Raw genomic sequence first — 21,874 nt, forward strand, 5'->3', positions numbered from 1 at the left:
AAATATCAGTGAAGGTTAGTGGCCTGTAAATAGAGCTCAACTACTGTATGATGGGCTAAATGCTAAATTTCTAGATCCCTGTGAATGTGCAGGGAGTGCAGTCTGAACAAAGAAATATTCAGCTGGTTTTGTAACACTCTTACAAATATTTCTAAACATCATAATGTGAAATAGTTTAAAATACCAGCAAAGTGAAGCAATCAACTTTGTCATCTTGCAGTGTATCTAAATATGAATATAAAAGCTCCGACCTGCTTTCTCATCGTGCAGCAAGTTCAATATATCATTTTGTGCATCAGAAATTCCAAGGCACATATTCCATGAAGAATATATCATGATCATTTGTGGATCGAAGTTGAGAGGTGCTGAAAACCAATAAAATACAGCGTGAGGGCACTCTAAGCATTGTCCTCTTCCCAGCATAGAATACATTGTTACCCCTTTTATCCTTCAGCAGTAGGTTTTAAGTCCCAATCATACAACAGAACAACTTTTTTAACAAGTTGTTTTTTTTTGTTTTTATTGAGTTTTAAATATAACAAAAAGATTACCTTGAAAAAAAAGTCCAGTAGCATGATTATTATATCAATCCAGATTGCACTGCAGTGATCTGACTAGCATGGGGTCAATGGAGTGCTTATCTGTTTCTGTAGTGAACATGCCAACATAGCTGGGAAATTATGGCTAAAGGCAGTGCCAAATGAAACAGCCTTTTTGTTATGACATTCCATGCAGTGCATTTTATAAGGGTCCCAAGTTCACTTTTGCCTCAGGCCCTATATTTGGTTGAGACAGCCCTGCTCATCTGTGTCCATGGCAGGAAGCACTGGCAGCTGGGGTGGGCAGCAGTGGGTGCACTTATTTTTTGGTCTGACCCTAAAGGGAGGTTCACTGGTGGAATCGGTGTTCAACACTGAATACATAATACTCCATAATGTTCATGTTCCTACATTAGGCTACTTCTCCATAGTCCCTTGTACCATTGCTGGAAGATAACCCAACAATGCTATCATTAGAAGAAATCAATTTAAAACATGACCGCAATTAATGGGATAAATATTAAAAACGCCTTGACAGAGCTATTATTGTGAAACGCGCGTCAGTCTTGTTTTGAAAACCTTTTAATTTATTTGGGTCTCGAAGTAATAGAAGGGGTGGGGAAGATAAAAACTTCAACCAGTGCTCAGTTCACTACCTCTTTCTTCTCTGATACTGAATTCTCAGGAGCCCGTGGATTTGGGGTTTTTTAGGCTAATACAGCTCTTCACAGACTAGGACTTAGATTTAAATCTGAGACCACAGTCCCGGGTACTCCGCCTTCTTTGTGGTGTCCCAGGGAAAGAAATAATTTAGGTAGTAGATTTGGGACAACTCCACCTTCTCCTTTTTCCCAATTTCTGCCTTTAACCTTTGAACCTGAACAATGTCTGTGTTTTAAATATTTATCCCATTAATTGCAGTCATTTTTTAAATCAATTTAAATCAATTACTGGAAACACTTGATGGTGTGTATCAGTTTGTGGCTTCTGTTGAAATGACATAATAAAGTCTGCACTTCCATGACCCCTTGGGTCAAATCCTTGAAGGATGTAGCCCATCATAGCAGGTCTGGGTAAAATACCTTTAGAAGTATGTGGATTATGCTTAAATTGCTACCCTCGTCTGTTTCCTTTATAGTTATGCAGTGGTTAAACTCAGGGAAGACTGGGTCGGCCAAGCTCTGTAGCCATGAGACTGGGCAATACTGGTAATTATTTTGTATAAAAAGCTAAGATATCAGTACAAAGGATGCATGCTAAATAGGCCAACCACCTACCTGAGTATGAAGCATGGCAGCATGTATAGGCTGGTGCTGCCCTTCTAGGTAAATTGAAATAATCTGCCTTAAAGCAGTTTGCTGTACCTTTAATAACACTCTAGCCACAGTTTAAATGAGAAAATAAACTTACCTTGATCATCAAAATCAACTGAAAAAGAGGGAAAAATCTGTGTTACAAAAGTATACAGTTAGCAAGGCTGGAAACATTCTATAGCTCATTCAGTCTTAAAGGAGAAGGAAAGCTATAGAGGCATTTTATTTCCAATAGATTAGCTGCACTAGTGCAAGCTAGAATGCTATATTTATTCTGTAGAATGTTTTACCATATCTGAGTAAAAAACTCTAGAAACTCTCTGTTTCTTTAGGATAGGAGCTGCAGTATTAACATGGTATGACATCACTTCCTGCCTGAGTCTCTTCCTGCTCTGGGCTCAGATTACAGTAGAGAAGGGAGGGGTGGGGGGAGAGGAGCAAACTGAGCATGCTCTTGCCCAGGGCAATGAGGTTTAAGCTGAAGGCAGGAAGTCTGATACAGAAGCCCATGTGTACACAATAGAAGGAAAGAAATGCAGTGTTTCTTTTGACAGGGGACTCAGAGCAGCATTACTTTTAGGGTTTACTGGTATATTTAGGTGGACCTTTCTGATAAGGCTTACTTAGTTTTAACCTTTCCTTCTCCTTTAAGGCATATTATACATTCCAGCAGTGGTGATTCAGAGGAATGAGGAAACAAAAAAAAATGAATCCACTTATAGGGTAGATACCGTCTATCAGCTTTAATAAAACCATTTTATATAGGGTGAGATCCATATCCCCAGTAGAGTCCTGATCTGCAGATCCCTAGTGGGGTAGAGCTCTGTCATACAGTATATGTAGGTATGTTATTAGGGTTACTACCTGTCCAGTCCTCTGTTTATTTGTTTTGCAAATAAAGCATACATCATTAACATTACAATAAATTGTCGTTGTGTCGTTATTACAATATCAAGATTTTTAAGGGCACATTTATCAAGGGTCGAATATCGAGGATTAATAAACCCTCGAATTTGACCCACGAATTTAAATCCTTCTAATTCGAATATAGAGTTCAAAGGATTAAGCGAAAATCCTTCCATTGATCGATCGAAGTAAAAATCATTCGATCGAACAATAAAATCCTTCGAATCGAACGTTTCGAACGACTTTAATCGATCGATCGAAGGATTTTTCTTCGATCAAAAAAAGGTTAGAAAAGTGACGGGGAAGGTCCCCATAGGCTAACATTGTACCTCGGTAGGTTTAAACTGCCAAAGTAGGTAGTCAAAGTATTTTTTAAAGAGACAGTACTTCGAATATGGAATGGTCGAATAGTCGAACGATTTTTAGTTCGAATCGTTCGAATCGAAGTCAAAGGTCGTAGTAGCCTATTCGATGGTCGAAGTACCCAAAAAAATACTTAGAAATTCGAAGTTTTTTTCATTCGAATCCTTCACTCGAGCTTAGTAAATGTGCCCCTTAGTGTCGATGTACATGTCAAAGCATTAGAAGTAACGTTAACAGGTAATATTGTATATGAAACATTTCACTAAATAAATAAATCAAAAAAGAAGAAAAAAAGAAGAAAAAAATAATCTTCTAATATCATAGCATAGATATTTACCTCTAAGAATCAACATGAAAAACTTTGAAAAAGATATAAATACATCAGGTAGTATCCTAATGATTAGGAAGACAGTAGCAGTTGTTCTTGGGGTGTCTTTTATAGCCAGAGTAATATAATTCAGTACAAGGGGAAATATCATGGTTGAGTAAATTGTAGCAGAAAGGAGGGGGATTTTTTTAAATCTTCCCAAGGTTGCCACATATTATTATGAATCTCCCTTCTATTCTCTATGATTGCAGTTAAATGATGCATTTCTTGGATATTGTTAAGTCTAGATATAAATTGAGTTACAGAAAGTGTAGAAGAGATCCAATTTAACGCTATAACCCATCGTGCTGCGGCCCATATTTGGAATAGCAGACAATTCCTGGATAAGAATAGTTCAATAGAATGTGTTCAGGGGTTATAGGGCTATTAAACAGGGCGGATGCAATCTGTACTATCGTATTCCAAAAATGTTCTATAATTGGCCAAGTCCACCAAGAATGTTTGTAATCGCCGAGCTCCCCACAACCCCAAAAACATTGTGAAGTCGAGGTGGAAGATATAGCACGTTTGCGTTTTGGTGTAAAATGCCATCTTGAAATTACTTTGTAGGCCATTTCTCGTATTGCAAATTTAGGAGATATCTTGTGCGTTAATTTCAGTGCTTTAGACCAGTCTTCAGTAGAGCATGTCAAGTTAAAGTCCTTTTACCACCTGGCCAGTTGTGACCCAGATAGCCCTGTTTTTGGAAGGGCTGTCCAGGTCAAAACTTCCTTCTTCTCTCAGAGTGGCCAATCGCCGATCACCACATCATAACTCCACCCTGATGCCATGGCCCCACCTTTCCACATCACCTTCTCCGCCCCACGACATTACTGCCCACACCCTCTGTGATGTCTCGGCCACCACTCCTGTTCAAAATTATATATATACATATATATATATATATATATATATAACAAACAGGGGAAAGTTGTGCTCACCACTAGTTTTTAAAATCATTAGGCGGGGGTGCAATGAGGGTGTGACCACAAAAAACATATAGACAAATACAAGATTCCTCTGCACTCAACCCATTATCAATATATTTAAGACAGTGACATTTTGTGCATACTGCTACTGAAAAATGCCTTACCCTTTAAACAAAACAGGGATTGTTTGTCTATATATTGCAATATATTTAAGCTGGTGGTGAGCACAACTTTCCCCTGTTTGTTATAGTTATACAGGAGCAGTGACCAGCTCCATGTTGTAGCTCCCACCCCCTCCAACTATAGTCAGGTGATCCCGCTGGTGTCTAATGAAAGGACAGCCAAGTTTGGGAGTTTTACTTTGAAAGCAGCTAGTAAGTTGCAGGTAAAACGTATTCGTCCCTTTTATAAAATGTATAATTAAACCATAGAATTCTTAATGAATCAGATGAGGGTTGGGCGTGGGACTGGCCAGATATGGGATGACTTTGACGTAGTTGGCCAGCTTAAATATATTGCAATATATGGACAAACAATCCCTGTGTTGTTTAAAGGGTAAGGCATTTTTCAGTGGCAGTGTGCACAAAATGTCGCTGTCTTAAATATATTGATAATGGGTTGAGTGCAGAGGAATCTTGTATTTGTCTATATATATATATATATATATATATATATATATATATATATATATATATATATATATATATATATATATATATATATATATATATATATAAATATATACAAACAAAACAATATTTCTGAAAAAGATTGAAAAAGCAAGAAAATATTTGGAGCACGTACACCTGCCCTAAAGCAGTTTGCTGTACCTTTAATAACACTCTAGACTCAGTTTAAAGGAGAAATATACTTACAATTTTCAAAAATTGCTGAAAAAGAGGGATAAATCTGTGTTACAAAAGTATACAGTTAAAAAGGCTGGAAACATTCTATAGCTCATTTAGTCTTAAGTCATTATTATACATTCCAGCAGTGCTGATTCAGAAGAAGGAGTTGGGTGGCAGGTTGGACATTCCTGGTGTGTTAAGCTCTTCCTAAACCCTTCACATACTGAGATATTTCCTCCAAACAGAATGTTGCATTGCTTAAAGGGCATGTAAAGTCTAAAATAGAATAAGGCTAGAAATGCTGTATTTTGTATACTAAATATAAACATGAACTTACTGCACCACAAGTCTAATCAAACAAATGATTTATGCTTTCAAAGTTGGCTACAGGGGGTCACCATCTTGTAACTTTGTTAAACATCTTTGCAAGACTAAGACTGTGCACATGCTCATTGTGGTCTGGGCTGCTTAGGGATCGTCATAAACAAAGCTGCTTGAGTTCTGCATGGCTGGGAAGTAAGGCGGGGGCTCCCCCTGCTGTTCATAAGTATGATTGTTTCCCTGCTCAGCAGTTAGGGACCGTCTGACAATTCCTATCCACAGCAGTAAATGAAGGGAGAATTTCACTGCATACAGTCAGGTTTCTTATAAAAACGGTACACATTTTTTAATTGAAGTATATTGGAGATAGATTTCTTTTTCATTAAAGAAAGTAAAAATGGGATTTTATTTTTTTGCCTTTACATGCCCCTTTAACAAATAAAACCGCCCATGCAACCGTCCAGCACTCTTGAGTGTTGTAGATTTTACAACTTGTATGAGAGACAGCATGTAAAGGGTTAAAGGAGCTTCCAAATTCATAGAGAATTATATTTGACCTTAAATGTAAACGTTTTGATTACTTTATATCAGTTCTTGATGGCAGATTTATTATTTTTATTACGTTTTTTTTTCTCTGTGCTTTTAAGCAGGTCATGATTTTTCAGTTTGCTTGAAAATTATAAATTGCAATAATGTTTTATTGCCGAAACCTTACAGGATTGAGATGAACCCATTAAAGAGTTTCATAAATGCTCGATTGACTGTGTAACAATTGTAGACAATAACAAAAGTAAAAATAAGCCCTGTAATAGAAATACCGCCAACTTACCATAATAATGATATATTAAATATAACGATATATTAAAGGAAGAAATGTAATTCAGGACATTGAGACACATGGGTTGTTATATAAATGAACAGAAGAGTTGCAGCTCTGTCCAACAGTATGGGGCCGATTCACTAAGGGTCGAATTTCGAAGTAAAAAATACTTCGAAATTCGACCCTCGAATTGAAATCCTTTGACTTCGAATATCGAAGTCGAAGGATTTAGCGCTAATCCTGCGATCGATCGATCGAAGGATTTTTCGTTCGATCGAACGATTAAATCCTTCGAATCGAACGATTCGAAGGATTTTAATCCAATGATCGAAGGAAAATCCTTCGATCAAAAAATCACAGGCAAGCCTATGGGGACCTTCCCCATAGGCTAACATTGACTTCGGTAGCTTTTAGCTGCCGAAGTAGGGGGTCGAAGTTTTTTTTAAAGGGCAAGTACTTCGACTATCGAATGGTCGAATAGTCGAACGATTTTTCGTTCGAATCGAAGTCGAAGGTCGTAGTCGAAGGTCGAAGTAGCCCATTCGATGGTCGAAGTACCCAAAAAATACTTCGAAATTCGAAGTATTTTTCATTCGAATCCTTCACTCGAGCTTAGTGAATCTGCCCCTATATGTAGGTATGTTATTAGGATTACCACCAGCCCAGTTTTTTTTCCTCATATCTCTGTTTATTTGTTTTGCAAATAAAGCATACATCATTAACATTACAATAAATTGTCGTTGTGTCGTTATTACAATATCAAGATTTTTAAGGGCACATTTATCAAGGGTCGAATAAACCCTCGAATTTGACCCTCGAATTTAAATCCTTCGAATATCAAATTCAAAGGATTTAGCGAAAATCCTTCTATTGATTGATCGAAGTAAAAATCATTCGATCGAACAATAAAATCCTTCGAATCGAATGACTTTAAGCAATCGATCGAAGGATTTATTCTTCGATCAAAAAAAGGTTAGAAAAGGTTAGAAAAGTGACGGGAAAGGTCCCTATAGGCTAACATTGTACCTCGGTAGGTTTAAACTGCCAAAGAAGGTAGTCAAAGTATTTTTAAAGAGACAGTATTACGACTATCGAATGGTCGTATGGCCGAATAGTCGAACGATTTTTAGTTCGAATCGTTTGAATCGAATATATATATATTCAAACAAAACAATATTTCTGAAAAAGTTTGAAAAAGCAGGAAAATATTTGGAGCACGTACACCTGCCCTAAAGCAGTTTGCTGTACCTTTAATAATACACTAGACTCAGTTTAAAGGAGAAATATACTCTGTGTTACAAAAGTATACAGTTAAAAAGGCTGGAAACATTCAATAGCTCATTTACTCATAAGTCATTATTATACATTCCAGCAGTGCTGGAAGGAGGTGGGTGGCAGTTTGGACATTCCTGGTGTGTTAAGCTCTTCCTAAACCCTTCACATACCGAGATATTTCCTCCAAACAGAATGTTGCATTGCTTAACAAATAAAACCGCCCATGCAACCGTCCAGCACTCTTGAGTGTTGTAGATTTTACAACTTGTACGAGAGACAGCATGTAAAGGTTAAAGGAACTTCCAAATTCATAGAGGATTGTATTTGACCTTAAATGTAAAAGTTTTGATAGCTTCATATCAGTTCTTGAGGGCAGATTTATTATTTATTGGCACAAATCTTGCTGCAAATCTTGCTGCAAGATGCCACAGAAGTTAATTGGAAATGTATATTGCTATTCCTGTGGTTTTAAGCAGGTCATGATTTTTCAGTTTGCTTGAAGACGGCCCCAGTGAGGGTACCGAAACGTTGGGAATAAAGCACTATCTTTTTTGAGCATTTTTTGAGCATTGTATATATAACTAGAGAGGTACATTTCCTGAAGAAAATGTGAGTGGTGCTTGCCGTGGCAAAACTCAGGCCCAAATCTGATTGGCTGTTGTTGCCCCGCCCCTTTTTTTCCTAATTGTGAACCACAGTCACTCAGTGACTAACATACCAAAGTTTGGGAATGCTGTCATTTAATGTGTAAAAATGGCAGCATTTCTATTTTTTTCTATTGAAAATCAATGAATGAAATTTGATTGGTTGTTGGTGGCTCCGCCCACTTTTTCTAAACTTGAAGTGGAAACCCCCAGCGACCACATTTGTGATATTCAAGGTCCCTGACATCAATACTGAGAGAATGGCAGCCTTCTTAATTTTTCCCATTAAAACCAATCAAAGAAATCTGATTGGTTGGTTTTGGCTCCACCCACTTTTCTTAATTTTAATCCCAGTCCCCCAGTGACCAACTGTGCCAAGTTTGAGGACCCTGCCATTAACCGTCTAAGAGCGGCAGCAGTTTAAAATTTTCCTATTTAATTGAATGGCTGAAATTTGATTGGCTGTTGTAGACTCCGCCCACTTTTTGTAAATTTTGGCTGCAGTCACCCAGTGACCCACGGTGCCAAGTTTGGGAGCTCTGGCTTTATTACTGTGAGAATTACAGCTGTTTACATTTTCTCATTGAAGTCAATAGGGAAAATCTGATTGGTTGTTTGCGGCTCCGCTCACTTTTTTGGGTCCCCAAAATAGGACAGAAAAGTCACAACACCCCATTCCCGAATAAGCTGAACGGTTTGACACCTTATTCATGGGTCTGCGACAAACTAATTATTCGATAAATTCCCCATTATAAGTCAATGGGACAAATTTGGGGACCTCTCCTGCCCCGGGGGTAAAACTTATACCCTCGTGTGGGGTATCATCTGACACAGGTCGCAAACCTCTTCAAATGTGGTAAATTTAACGTTTCTACAAGATTCCCTCTCTGCGCTAGAATCCGTCAAAAGTTGGCCTCAATGTTAATCTATGGGACTTTTCGGGGTGGTTAATTGCCCCCGCAAGGGGCAATTAACCACCCACCCCTTAGAAAAGTCATACCACCCCATTCCCGATTAAGCCGCACGATTTGACACCTCATTCATGGGTCTAGGACAAACGGTGCGGGACTAGTTACGCGCCAAACTTTCATACGGAAGAAGAATAAAAATAAGTTTGCAAGATAACAGTAGTGATGCTTTGCTTCGCAAGCACCACTAATTAGTCCATATAAATTTCAATTAGATAATGGATATAAATAACAGAAAGCATGGGTATCTTCATGTCCACAGGTGACTTATTAAAAGTAAGCAGCTCCAAAAGTTCTCCTTCCAGTAAAATCTAATAAAGCTCAATGTAAAATTCAACAAACTAGGGTTTTAGTTTTTCAAGATGGTAAAGATCCAATTGCAAAAAATAGCATATTATAGTGTAAGTGTTCTATAACAGAGGTTATAGAACATATCACACATAAAAAGGCTTATTCCTAGCACATTACTACTGTAGCTCAGAATAGACTTGCCAATCCATATTCCCTCTGTCTTAACAATATTTAAATAACATTGTGTTATTTACCTGTATCAGGCGCAATAGCTGAAACATAAAGAAAATATTATTGTTATTCTTAAAAAATCAATATGCGAGTTTGTAGTAAACAAATGGGTGGTTTAACTCCTTCCTTTGATTTATTTGCAATAAGTTTATTTGCAATCATTACTACTGTAGCTCAGAATAGACTTGCCAATCCATATTCCCTCTGTCTTAATAATATTTAAATAACATTGTGTTATTTACCTGTATCATAAACATTCATAGCTGAAAAATGAAGAAAATTTTATGAATTCTTATTCTTAAAAAATTAATACGCAAGTTCGTAGTAAACAGATGGGTGGTTTACCTCCTTCCTGTGGTTTATTTGCAATAAGTTCCTTGTTTTCATCATTGTCCTTAGGGGCAGTAACTACCATGGAAGTTATTGGAGTTACAAAATTGTACTTGAGGGATAATTCCAAGGCTTTTTTGATGATCCTTTCTTTGTTTTCCCCTTCTGCTGAAATCCTGCAGAGAATAAATGAACCCGATTTTTTTGTAAATTGTTGGATTCTCAAAAATCAGTTTGTGCTATGAAAATTTATTTTGTGAAAATGAAATATTTTAGACATGTTTTTTAGATCAGACTGAAAGACCTGTTCTCTCAATCCCATTCCTTCCATACTTCTCTGCAATCCCAACTCCTGTCTAATTAAAGCTATAACTCATCAAGTTAATCCTTCCTTTCTAAATGGAATCTTTCCATCCCAATTTAAACAAGCACTTGATGTCATTTCTATTCTGAAAAACCATCTCTTGATACCTCTTTTAGTAACTGCCATCCTAGCTCTCTGTTTCCATTTATATTGAAACTTCTTGTGCTTAGTATACAACTGACTGATGCTATTCCACTCTGACCATGACCTGCTGGACCCCCCTACGATTTGGCTTTAAGCCACAACGTTCCACTGAAACTGCTGTAACGCAGCTAATGACCTATTATCAGCAAAAGCTAAAAAACACTTCTCTTTAAAGGACCAGTAACATCGAAATTTAATTATGCACCATGAGATGAGTGCCTTGCTATGTACAATAAGTGTGCAGTCCATGGCGGGTACGGGGCAGCGCAGTGTGGGGGCTGGGGGTGCGAGAAGAAAAAAATGCCAGGGAGAGACAGAGGAGCAATGCTGGGAAGCGGGGAGCAACTGGCAGGCAATGGTGACGTCGGCTGGGAGATACGACATGTGCATCGCTTAGAAGTGCTGCCCCATCTTGCCGGCAGAGCAGAGCGGCCAGGAGAGATAGCCAGGGAGGAGAAATCAACTGCTGCAGAATGGATGGTCGCCCTGTCGCCTTTTCTCAAGAAGATCGGAAGTGGAGTTTCAATAAGTTATTTTTTAATAAAGGCTTTGCAATTTAAAAGTTTAATTTGTGTTGGTGTTTATTTTTCAATCTATACTAAAAAAAATTATTAATTTTGATGCTAGATGCTTTGAACCTCCTTTTCTCCTCCAGTTCCTCCAATCTCTTGGCCTTTGTGAGCCTGCCCTGTCCTGTTTTCCTTTTACCTTTCAAATCACTCTTTCAGCATCTCCTACAATGTATTAGCTTCTCCCCTACATCTCTCTCTGTTGGGGTCCCACAAAGCTCTTACCTTTGCCCCTTATAACGCTTGCTTATGCTTTCCTCCTTGGTAAACCAATTAATATGGTATCCAATACCACCTCTATGCTGATGACATTCAAATGTATCTCTATCAATCCCTTAACTTATGTTTCATCTTTCCTTCTCAGCCATTTCTGCATGAATGTAAAAACACTACCTCAAATTAACCCTCTCCAAGATAGAAATAGTTCTCTTCCCTATCCATCCCCCTCATCACATCTTAGAAGTGTTTGTTAACATTAGAAATTTCATTGACTCAAACAAAGGTAGACAAAGAAAGGCAATGTTTTGGGCCTTGCTGGGCCCTTTATCAAGCCTTGATAAAGAAGCTTAATAAGGCCCAAAACATTGCCTTTCTTTGTCTACCTTTGTTTGAGCCAATAAAGTCACCACAATAGAAAATTGATTTACCCTAACAGTGTGCTGCAGTTCCTTGGACTTTACAAATAACTAAATCATGCCACGTAGTTAATATTTCCAAAATAACATTTATCGACCAAGTAGCAATCAAAATTCTGATTCATTATTTCATCTTATCATTTATCAACTACTGTAACTCTCTGTTAATTTGCCTTCCCTTCAAGAGACACCTCTCACCTCTCGAGCCTATAATAATTTCTTCTGCCTGGCTTATATAACTCAGCAGACCATTCCATCTCAGCCACGCCACTCTGTTACTCTCTGAAATGGCTTCTGTTAAAATTCAGTTCAAGCAATTGACAACTTTCACTTCCCTTCATCTCTAAACTCATTTTCAGTCACTCACCAAATCCCTTCCTATGTACTTCTACTGACCTACTCCTCAACACCTCATTCTTCACATGTACTGAGGACTTTGCTAGGGCTGCACCCCTTCTCTGGAATTCCCTGTCAGATATTTTTTCAACTCTTCAAATCTTTCTGTCTTTAAATGGCCTCTTAAAATACATTTTAGATTGTAAGATTTTAGCAGGGCCCTTTTAACTTTTTGTATCATTTATCAGTCGCATTTTTGTTGGTAATCTGTATATTCAATCAGGGCTGGAACTAGGGGTAGCAGAAGAGGCACGTGCCTAAGGCGCAAAGGTAGAGGGGCACCAGGCTTGTACCTCTTCCGACGCCTTTCCCTAGTTCCAGAAGCAGTGGCAGCAGTTTTTTCTTCTTGTGCCTGCTCACTTGTGTTTCCGTCCTCTGCGTATTGGCTGCAAATGCGCACTTGCACATCCCCGGCCCATGCGCACTTGCACATCGCGTCCTCTGCGCATGCGCAAACAGTGGGGGGCGGCACTGTATTCAATATATATCCCTGTTTATTGCACAGTGCTGTAGAATATGTTGGAGCTTTATAAATATGTGTTGTTAATAATAATGATGATAATCCATGCAATGCCTCTTACTGCTGTGTAAGCAGCTGCTCAATGGTGAGATAAGCCCATAGTCTTTCTGTAAAATCTCCAAATATGTATTGCAGTTCCTTGGTTGCTTTTTCTACTTCTGTTATATTTGTTTCTACATTAACGGAAAACTGCTCTGAGACCTGCATCAAAAGAAACACATCACTTTAGCCAACATTTAGCAATCAAGCTCATTTCAGAACAAAATTACAGTGGCGACAACTTGGAATAGATGACTATAGCAGTTTGACCTTAATAGCTGGGACATCAGAGAACATTAGGGATGCACCGAATCCACTATTTTGGATTCGGCCAAACCCGCGAAAGATTCCGGCGAATACTGAACCAAATCCGAACCCTAATTTGCATATGCACATTTGCATATGCAAATTAGTGGTGGGAAGGGGGAAACATTTTTTACTTCCTGGTTATGTGACAAAAAGTCATGCGATTTCCCTTCGGCCGTGCAGACTTTTGGCAACTTCGTGTTTTTTTCTCTTTTAGAAATCCTGACTATTGAAGGTTTCATAATAATACTTGTGTTTTTGCCTGCATCTGTGTTTTTTTCACAGCAGTTCTGGAATCAAGAAAAAACCAGAGTTTTGATAAATTGACCCCTAGTTGTCCTACTACAGAAGAAAAGCAACCTGCAAGGGCCCAATTACCATCTGTTATATGCAAGTTGGGAGACTTGGGAGGACAAGGAAAAGGTACTAAAGAGTTTATCTCCATCTAGAGGAATGCTTCCAGTGCTGTAATCCGTGCCTTTAAATGTCCTCATATTCAAGCTGTTTTCCTGATCTGAAGCCGCATAGGAAAAACAAACCATTTAGTTCTTAAATGGAAATACCCATAATTCTACGCTCCTGCAACGAGACCAAGAGTGGTATACATGCGCAGTTGTGAAGACCAGAGGGCAGCGCATGTGCATTATAATGAGGAGCATTCTCAGAACAAGCAAAGATATTTTAACCACAATGATGCACCAAAGCCCTCCCACCAATGAGCAAGCACCAATAACAACCTATTAAAGACGTTGCCATTTGACATTTTATAATCAATGTAAAAATAAAGCCTACAGCTGTTTTATAAATTTATTTTACATTACTGCACCTTTAACTGCTTGTGCACTGTGAATAGAAGCTTGTATCACTGTTAATGTATCACTGTATGTTACAGCACACAAGAATCCCAAACATATTTGCATCTAGGGGGAGGCGGTGCATGTGCATGTAGTACGCAGCACCATGTTAATGATGTTTGAAGAGCCAAGATGGCAGAGAATGGAGTAAAGTTTAACAGCGCACTGCAGGAGAACATACTGGGGCAAATTCACTAAGATTCGTAGTTGCGCCAGGCGTAACTTCGCCACACTTCGCCACACTTCGCCAGGTGTAGTTTCGCCAGCGCTCCGCAAATTCACTAAAATCCGAAGTTGCGCACAGGGGTAGTGTAAGGTTGCGAAGTTGCGCTAGCGTTGATTCAGTAAGCAAAGCAAAGTTACGCTAGCGATGGTTAATTTGCATACGGCGCCAAATTCAAATTTCAATGGAGGAATACGTACAATCACTACAAATACCTGGGAAACCTTCAAAACATCAAATAAAATTTTTATTTTGCCCTACACATGTGCCCACAGTATAGTTAAGTTGCCATGAGTTAGGAAATGTAGGGGGGAAGGAGGGGAGCCCCAAAAATTTTTTCGATTTTCTTCAGCCTATCACCCATAATATAGAAAAAACTCCAGCGGTTTTTGGGACTTAGAAAAAATTGTAACTTTTTTTGAAGCAATCCCTATCTACTCTATTGCGCTTCGCCTGGTCTGAGGTGGCGAAGGAAGTCTAGCGTAAAAGGTAGAGTTCAGTACACTGCGCGCGTTAGTGAATTTGTGTAGTTACGTCCGTAGCGAAAATTCGCCAGGCGTAAGGGTGCGAAGTAACACTAGCGAATTTACGCCAGCGTTCGTTAGTGAATTTGCGAAGTAACGAAAATGCCCAACGCTAGCGAATTGACGCTAGCGTTAGGCGCTTCGGCGCTTAGTGAATTTGCCCCATAGTGTTATTTCTAGAAAAAAAATTGCGAATATGCTTCAGGCAAGGGGGCTCTACAATATATTATGGAATGATGTGGAAGCCTTTCCTTGTCCTTTTAAGGGGTGCTTCACCTTTAAGTTAACTTTTAGTATGTTATATAATGGCCAATTCTAAGAAACTTTTCAATTAGTATTCATTATTTATTTTTTATAGTTTTTGAATTATATGCCTTCTTCTTCTGACACATTCCATCTTGAAAATCTAAAAGTCAAATACTCTGTAAGGCTACACATTTATTGTTATTGCTAATTTTATTACTCATCTTTTTATTTAGACCTTCCCCTTCTGATATTCCAGTCTCTTTCTCAGTTCTGCGCATGGTTGATAGGGTAATTTGGACCCTAGCAACTAGATTGGAGAGCTGCTAAATAAAAAGCTAAATAACTCAAAAGCAGCAAATAATAAAAAATGAAAATCAATTGCAAATTGTCGCAGACTACCACTCTCTACATCATACTAAAAGTTAACTCAAAGGTGAAAAACCCCTTTAGGAGACTTGCCTGAGCTGAGGAACTTGTAGGGTTCGAATTTATTCAGCCAAACTGTTAAATGCTGCAGTAAAGGAATACAATGCTTTTTTTGTCACATTTCAAAAACAAAAGACATTGACAGATAAAAGACTCACCCCCTGTCCAACTACTTCTGTTGTTAAACTCTCCAGATTTCCATTGTTAATGTGTCCAGCAACAACAATTTCAGAACCTTGGTAATAATGTCTAAAGTTGTTTTTGGTCAAATCTGATACCGAATTTTCCAGGTACTGGAGCTGAACATTCAGAAGCAATGGGTTTGCAACTTCATTATAGAAACCCTGCAAGGAATGAAACCACAATAGTTCAGTGAATTTGCAGTTGTGCCTAAGATGGCATATGATCAAATATAATATTTTCAGAAATTAAAAATCAATATACAGGGACCTATTTATCAATTATGGAACTGGGGCATACTGGGCCAAGTCAACCGGGCCCCCTAGGCAACCTGACCAGCCACATCGCACACTCCCCTTCTTTGAGAGTGCATACTTATGTGCAATGCTGTCACTAGGGAGCACACAGTGGTGAGAAGCGGTGAGGATCTCTAGCGAGGACATGAAAGTCTGGACTAGGGGGAGGCAGAAAGCTCTTCAAGAAGTACCTGCCCAGCGTCCCCAATTGTTGTGCCCTAGGCAAGTGCCTCTTCTGCCTACCCCTAGTTCCGGCCCTGCTAAAGAAATATTTAGGGGCAGATTTATCAAGGGTCAAAGTGAAATCAAGGGAATTTTCAAGGGAAAAAATTTGAAATTCAAAGTAATTTTTGGATACTTCGACCATCAAATAGGCTACTACGACTTCGACCTTCGATTAGAAGTAAAATCGTTCGACTATTCGACCATTTGATAATCAAAGTACTGTCTCTTTAAAAAAAACTTCGACTTCAATACTTCGCCAACTTAAACCTGCCGAAGTGTTATGTTAGCCTATGGGGACCTTGCAGAGCATTTTTGTAAGTTTTTTGTATACAAAGGAAAATCATACGATTGTACGATAAAATCGTTCGATTGGAGTACGATCGTACGATCGGAATACGATGCAAAAAATCCTACAAATTCGACTTCAAATTTTGTAATATTCAATTCGATGGTCAAATTTCGCAGTATTTTCCACTTCGAAATTCGACCCTTGATAAATCTGCCCCTTACTGTTCATCAACACTTTCCCAACTGTCAGGAACTTTACAAATTGACAATTTATTATTTATCCCTATAATGTGTTTGGCTTATCTGAGGAATCAAATGCTATTCTTCTCAATGAACTGTTAGAGATCAACAACAGCTCTGAGCTGAGCTCTGAATCATTAATCCTCACTGCAAATTGCAAATGGTGAGGAAGAGGGAGTAAACACAAGTGAAATTCTAATGAGCTACTTATTCATATTGTCGGATTCATCCTGTGTCACTTGTGTAAGGGCAAAAGTAGACAATATCTGGAGATAAATCTTTAATACATGTGCCATTGCAAATGCTGACGGAACAAGCAGAAGCAACATATGGTCTCATTTCACAAATCCAAACCAGTGACAGATCCACCATCTCTGAACATGGGAATGTCTGGCTTAATGTCCTGCCTACTGGTATTTTTATATGACAGAGTGAATTAAACACAGCATATGGGATTAGTTATACAGAGAAACCATATACTGCATGATTAATATCTCACCTGTAATTGCAGGGCAGCATCAGAGTCTTCATATATCCGCCTCGCCAATCCACCATTTTCCAAAGCCAGTTTCTCCAAAAAATTAAAGTCTACATCATTACCAAATCCCAAACAGTATAGCGTGGTCTGTCTCTCATTGGCTTTGTTTAAATTTAATTGATCTATTTTATTGTGCGTTAGTAACAAGAAAAAATCATAACACAATAAAATTACAGAAGATAAACAAATTTATTACAATTTTTCTGTTCCTTTAGAATAATTTTAAATATTTTTACATTTTACATTTTTACTAATAGAGCTTGCTCAGATAAAGTTAACCAAAGCAATCAAACACCGTGCTGTGTGTACTAGTTACTAGAATTCTTGACAAATCCACATTAGTGGCAAAATGACTTTTGAGGATGGCAATGCCTGGAGGGCTGAGTTTCCTCTTTCTTACTACTAAGTGAGTGTGATGCGCATTCATTCTAGTTGCATGTGGAAAGTGCTTATTGGATCACCAATGTAATATTGTACCAACAAATCATCTTTACTTTTCACTTGCAAGATACTTATGTGTACTGTGTCACATGCACAAATTGTTTTAAGTAGTGCAAGTAATGTATAATTGCATTGAGGAAGGGGTCTATAACCTCCAGGCATGTTTTATAAGTTGTCTGTATTTTATGTTTTAGGTTTCAATAAAAAAAACATGAATATATATATTTGGAGATTGGTCTGATATTGGTTGTGAAATTGGGTCATTTAGGTTTGAATCTATTTTAATTTAATTTTAAACTCATCACCAGCACATACATGCATGTTTTCTAATTCAGGCTATTTGCAGGGAGTGATCATTTATTTAAACTAGACCTTGTGCCAACTTTTTATTACCTTAATTTACAATGGAATAGTGGTTATGCAACTTGCCTCCAAATATCACTTTCTACATCATTTAAAGGTGAGCCTCTTTAATCAAATTACCCTATGTAGTAATAACCAATGCTTTTATACATGAAATCAGGAAATGCTTGCAGCTGATTGGTCGCTATCTGTAACTACATCTGTACAAACTCTGCAAGGAGTAAATATAGCTTGGTATTCCTGAAAAGCAAAAACATGCATTAATCTGAATGGAATATTTCATGTCACTTCCATAACTTCCACTACTTCTGTCCTGAAGATCGAGTAGCAGTAAACACACAGATTTGAAACAAATAAAACTAAAAATGTAATTTTTACAGCAACTGTAAGCTAAAATAATGCCCTCTAGATGTTCCAAATCACATGAAATCTTCATGTACTTGTATATTGATTGGCATATACTCAGTTACTACAGTGTTATCTGCTATGAGCTCATATATTACTAGACAGAAAGGGAAAAACAATTTAAATGAGGCAATATTTGAAATACAGCAATACCAATGTAAATGGGTCATGGGACTGGTTTATCAAAATTTTAATTAGAATTTTTACAGCAATTCAAGTTTTTGATCCTGTGATCCTGAAATGCAAATTTTTAAAATGTATTAAGTTCAAAAAACTCCAAAAATGTGTCATCTAAAAGTTGGTGACTTCATGTAAAAGTCAATAGGAGTTTAATTTTAAGTTTTCAACTCATGATTTTGAGATTAATTCATAATATTCAATTCATAATAAAAAATAAAGATTTATGTTGTATGTTTATCGAAACATCCTGAAAGATTTTCAAGTTTTAAATTCTTTCTAATTTTAAAAAAATAAAAAAATTCCATTCTGGTAAAGCTGTTCCTTGGAGGCCTTGACTAACTTAAAATGTGTGAATTTGTGAGTTTTATTAAGTTGGAAAAACACAAAAACTCACTTATTTATGAAAATACTACTAGGGGCACATTTATCAAGGGTCAAAGTAAAAATTCAAATTTCAAATTCGAATTTTTGCGTTTTTTTTATGGCCAAAACTGTGAAATTTGACTAGGCAATTGTTAAAATTAGATTTGAGTTTTTTTAAAAATTCTAATTCGATTATCAAGATTTATCATACACTGGCCCTTTAAGAACTCAAATTCGACTATTCTCCACCTTAAACCTGTCTAATTGCTGTTTTAGCCTGTGGAAGACATCCTGGGATTAATTTGGAGTTGTTTGCACCCTTCCTGAATTCGAGTTTGCGGGTCAATCCAATTCACCTGAGTTTCCTACAATTCGTTTTTTTAATAAATTGCAATGGGTCGAATTTCAAGTTCATGGGAGTTTCTGGGAGTTTTAAATAACTCCCATGAACTCCAAATTCAACCCTTGATAAATACGCCCCTTAGCGATGAGTGAAATTTAATGGGTGAAAAAATTTGTTGCGAGCCAAAAAAAAATGTTGTCTCCCATAGACTTCAATGCATTTTGTCTAATTTTTGCCGTGTAGGTCTCACGTTAAATGAAAGGCCTTGACGTGCCACGTGAGCTAACATATTTTGGTCAAAATGTGGTACTAACACCTTAGTCTTTGAAAAATGTATTCACAGAGGCTGAATCTGCACATTTGCAATTTTTTTTTTCTTCTGTGGAAAAAAATATATTTCAGATTTAAAAATATATGATCAATTTTTTTATTTGATTTTTCTGATTTGTTTACTTGAATATTAATAAATGAGTCCCATAGTAGTAGGAATAGCACCTTTACCTAGAAGGTAACGTTGGAATATTTTTGCTAGTGAAGCTATTGTCTTCATTTCAATTCTAACAAGGAATGTGTAAATATTTGACCTCCTCTTGCTGAGATCTTTGAGACAAATTGTTTTGACTTTATTATATTATCTGTACTGCTTTCACAAGGGTGTTCTGTCACTTATCGACCTTGTCATCAAATATTACAATTCCAAAATGATCTTCTTCTGGTAGATCCGCCAAGATTTTTAAGAATGCTTCGTATGTCTATAAAATGTAAGTATAAAGAAATATTTTGAAAAATGAAAAAAAAAACAACCTTATTTCTGAATAATTAAGAAAAGAATTTGCAGTTCACAATGTAATATATTTAAAAGCACATTTTTAAGAACTACTGGAAGGTGGTGTTTTGGCACAAACTATAAAATGGTTGACTTTTTTCTACTGGCTGATGAGTTGACAGAAAAACTGTTCACACAAAGGATATTTTTTTCCACGAGTGACTTCTTCTGCATTGCTGCCACTGTGTGATAGGGACAGGGTGATCATTTTCAACTGTTTATAATTAAATTAGAATATGAAATCCTTATGCAATGACAATATCTCCCTTCTGGTAAATATGATCCTTTACACCCTGATACCAACAGCCCTCTTTTTTTTAAAACTGCTATGTGTTGATAGAACAATATGGTATATAAATGGTTTAGGATTCTTGTCCCCCCCCCCCCCCCCACTCCTTTATTGGTACTTCCTCCTAAACTGCTCCTAATTCTATATTTTCTCTTTTTCCTCTTCCTCTTTATTATTTATTTGTTAATTTATGTTAACATTTATCTTTGGCATAAAAACTCAATAAAAAATAAATAAATAAATAAAATATGATCCTTTACAAATTCTGCTGTGAAGATAAACAAAACATTGCAATTCTTAGAGATTAGGCCTTCTGTATAGCAGGAATTGTCAGTAAAGATCTGTTAAATCTACCACAAGGTGGAACTCTTATCCTGCAAGTCTTTTTCCAACCACAAACTTCAAGCCTATGGTGCCGGTAGCTACACATTCTGAGGGTTATTTACTAAAATCCGAATTTTTCTGATTATTTAAATAAAAAAAAGTCAGACCAAACTAGAATCCACGATTTGACCTTATTTATTATTAAAAAAAGCATGATTTAATTGGATTGGGTGGAAAATTCAATAAAACCAAACGAAAACCTGAATCATATGATTTTTTTCAAAATAGCTCAATTTTTTTCAGGCTTTTTCCCAAAAAGCCCAAATTTTTCGGATTTTTGCCAGGATTTTCGGGGTTAATTCCAGCTCAGACAACAGAAACTTCCAAATATGATAGGGACCTCTCCCATTGACTTACATAAAACCTCGGCAGATCTTAGATAGCGGATTTTTGAATTTGGACTTTTAACAGCATTTATTATAGACTTTATTAAATCCCAAAAAGTTTAGTTTAAAAAAAATGAAAAATTTGAGTTTGGCACCAAAAAACCCAACTGGGCTTTAGTGAATAATCCCCTCTATCTTGATTTTGACAAAATCTAGTAGATGTTCATACATTTACCTGCTTAATTTTCTGTCCAAGCATTGACCCACTGTGATCAATAACAAAGACAACATTCTTTGGCACTTTTTGAAGGCTGGCAGGAGCAAAGTAATGCACAAAGTATCCATTGGCAATCTGCAAAATAATCAGATTTATATGAATATTTAATTGCTATTTTATACCGGCAAAGTGTAAGCCAATCTGCAGCCTACCAAGGTCACAGTTTTGTTTTATTTATGATTTAGATGTTGTTTCTAACAAAATCTGTCACAGACAAAATAAATGAATACAAATAAAAGAAAGAAAGTGTGTGTTTAATAAAATTGGAATCTTTTATTATTGTGCAGAATTAGCGGTATAACCAAATGGCTTAATCCTTTTATAATACAAGATATAAATCATGATAGTAAATCATGTAAATGATATCCTTAGTTCTTAGTGATGTCGTCAGTTATAATCAGTGCTTAGTGATGCAATTTCTATCATATGACTCACTGAAACTTGTGTAATAAACAAAGTAACCATGTTATAAAATATAGGGACATTAAGGGGCAGATTTATCAAGAATCGAAGTGAATT

General features: G+C 37.1%; 1 pseudogene; it reads right to left on the minus strand.

Moving 5' to 3' along the window:
• The window catches only part of LOC108713571, a 34,352-nt pseudogene that overhangs the window by 8,480 nt on the left and 3,998 nt on the right, over nt 1–21,874 (minus strand).

Source organism: Xenopus laevis, chromosome 4L (genome assembly GCF_017654675.1).
Source record: "Xenopus laevis strain J_2021 chromosome 4L, Xenopus_laevis_v10.1, whole genome shotgun sequence".
Classification (NCBI taxonomy): Eukaryota; Metazoa; Chordata; class Amphibia; order Anura; family Pipidae; genus Xenopus; species Xenopus laevis.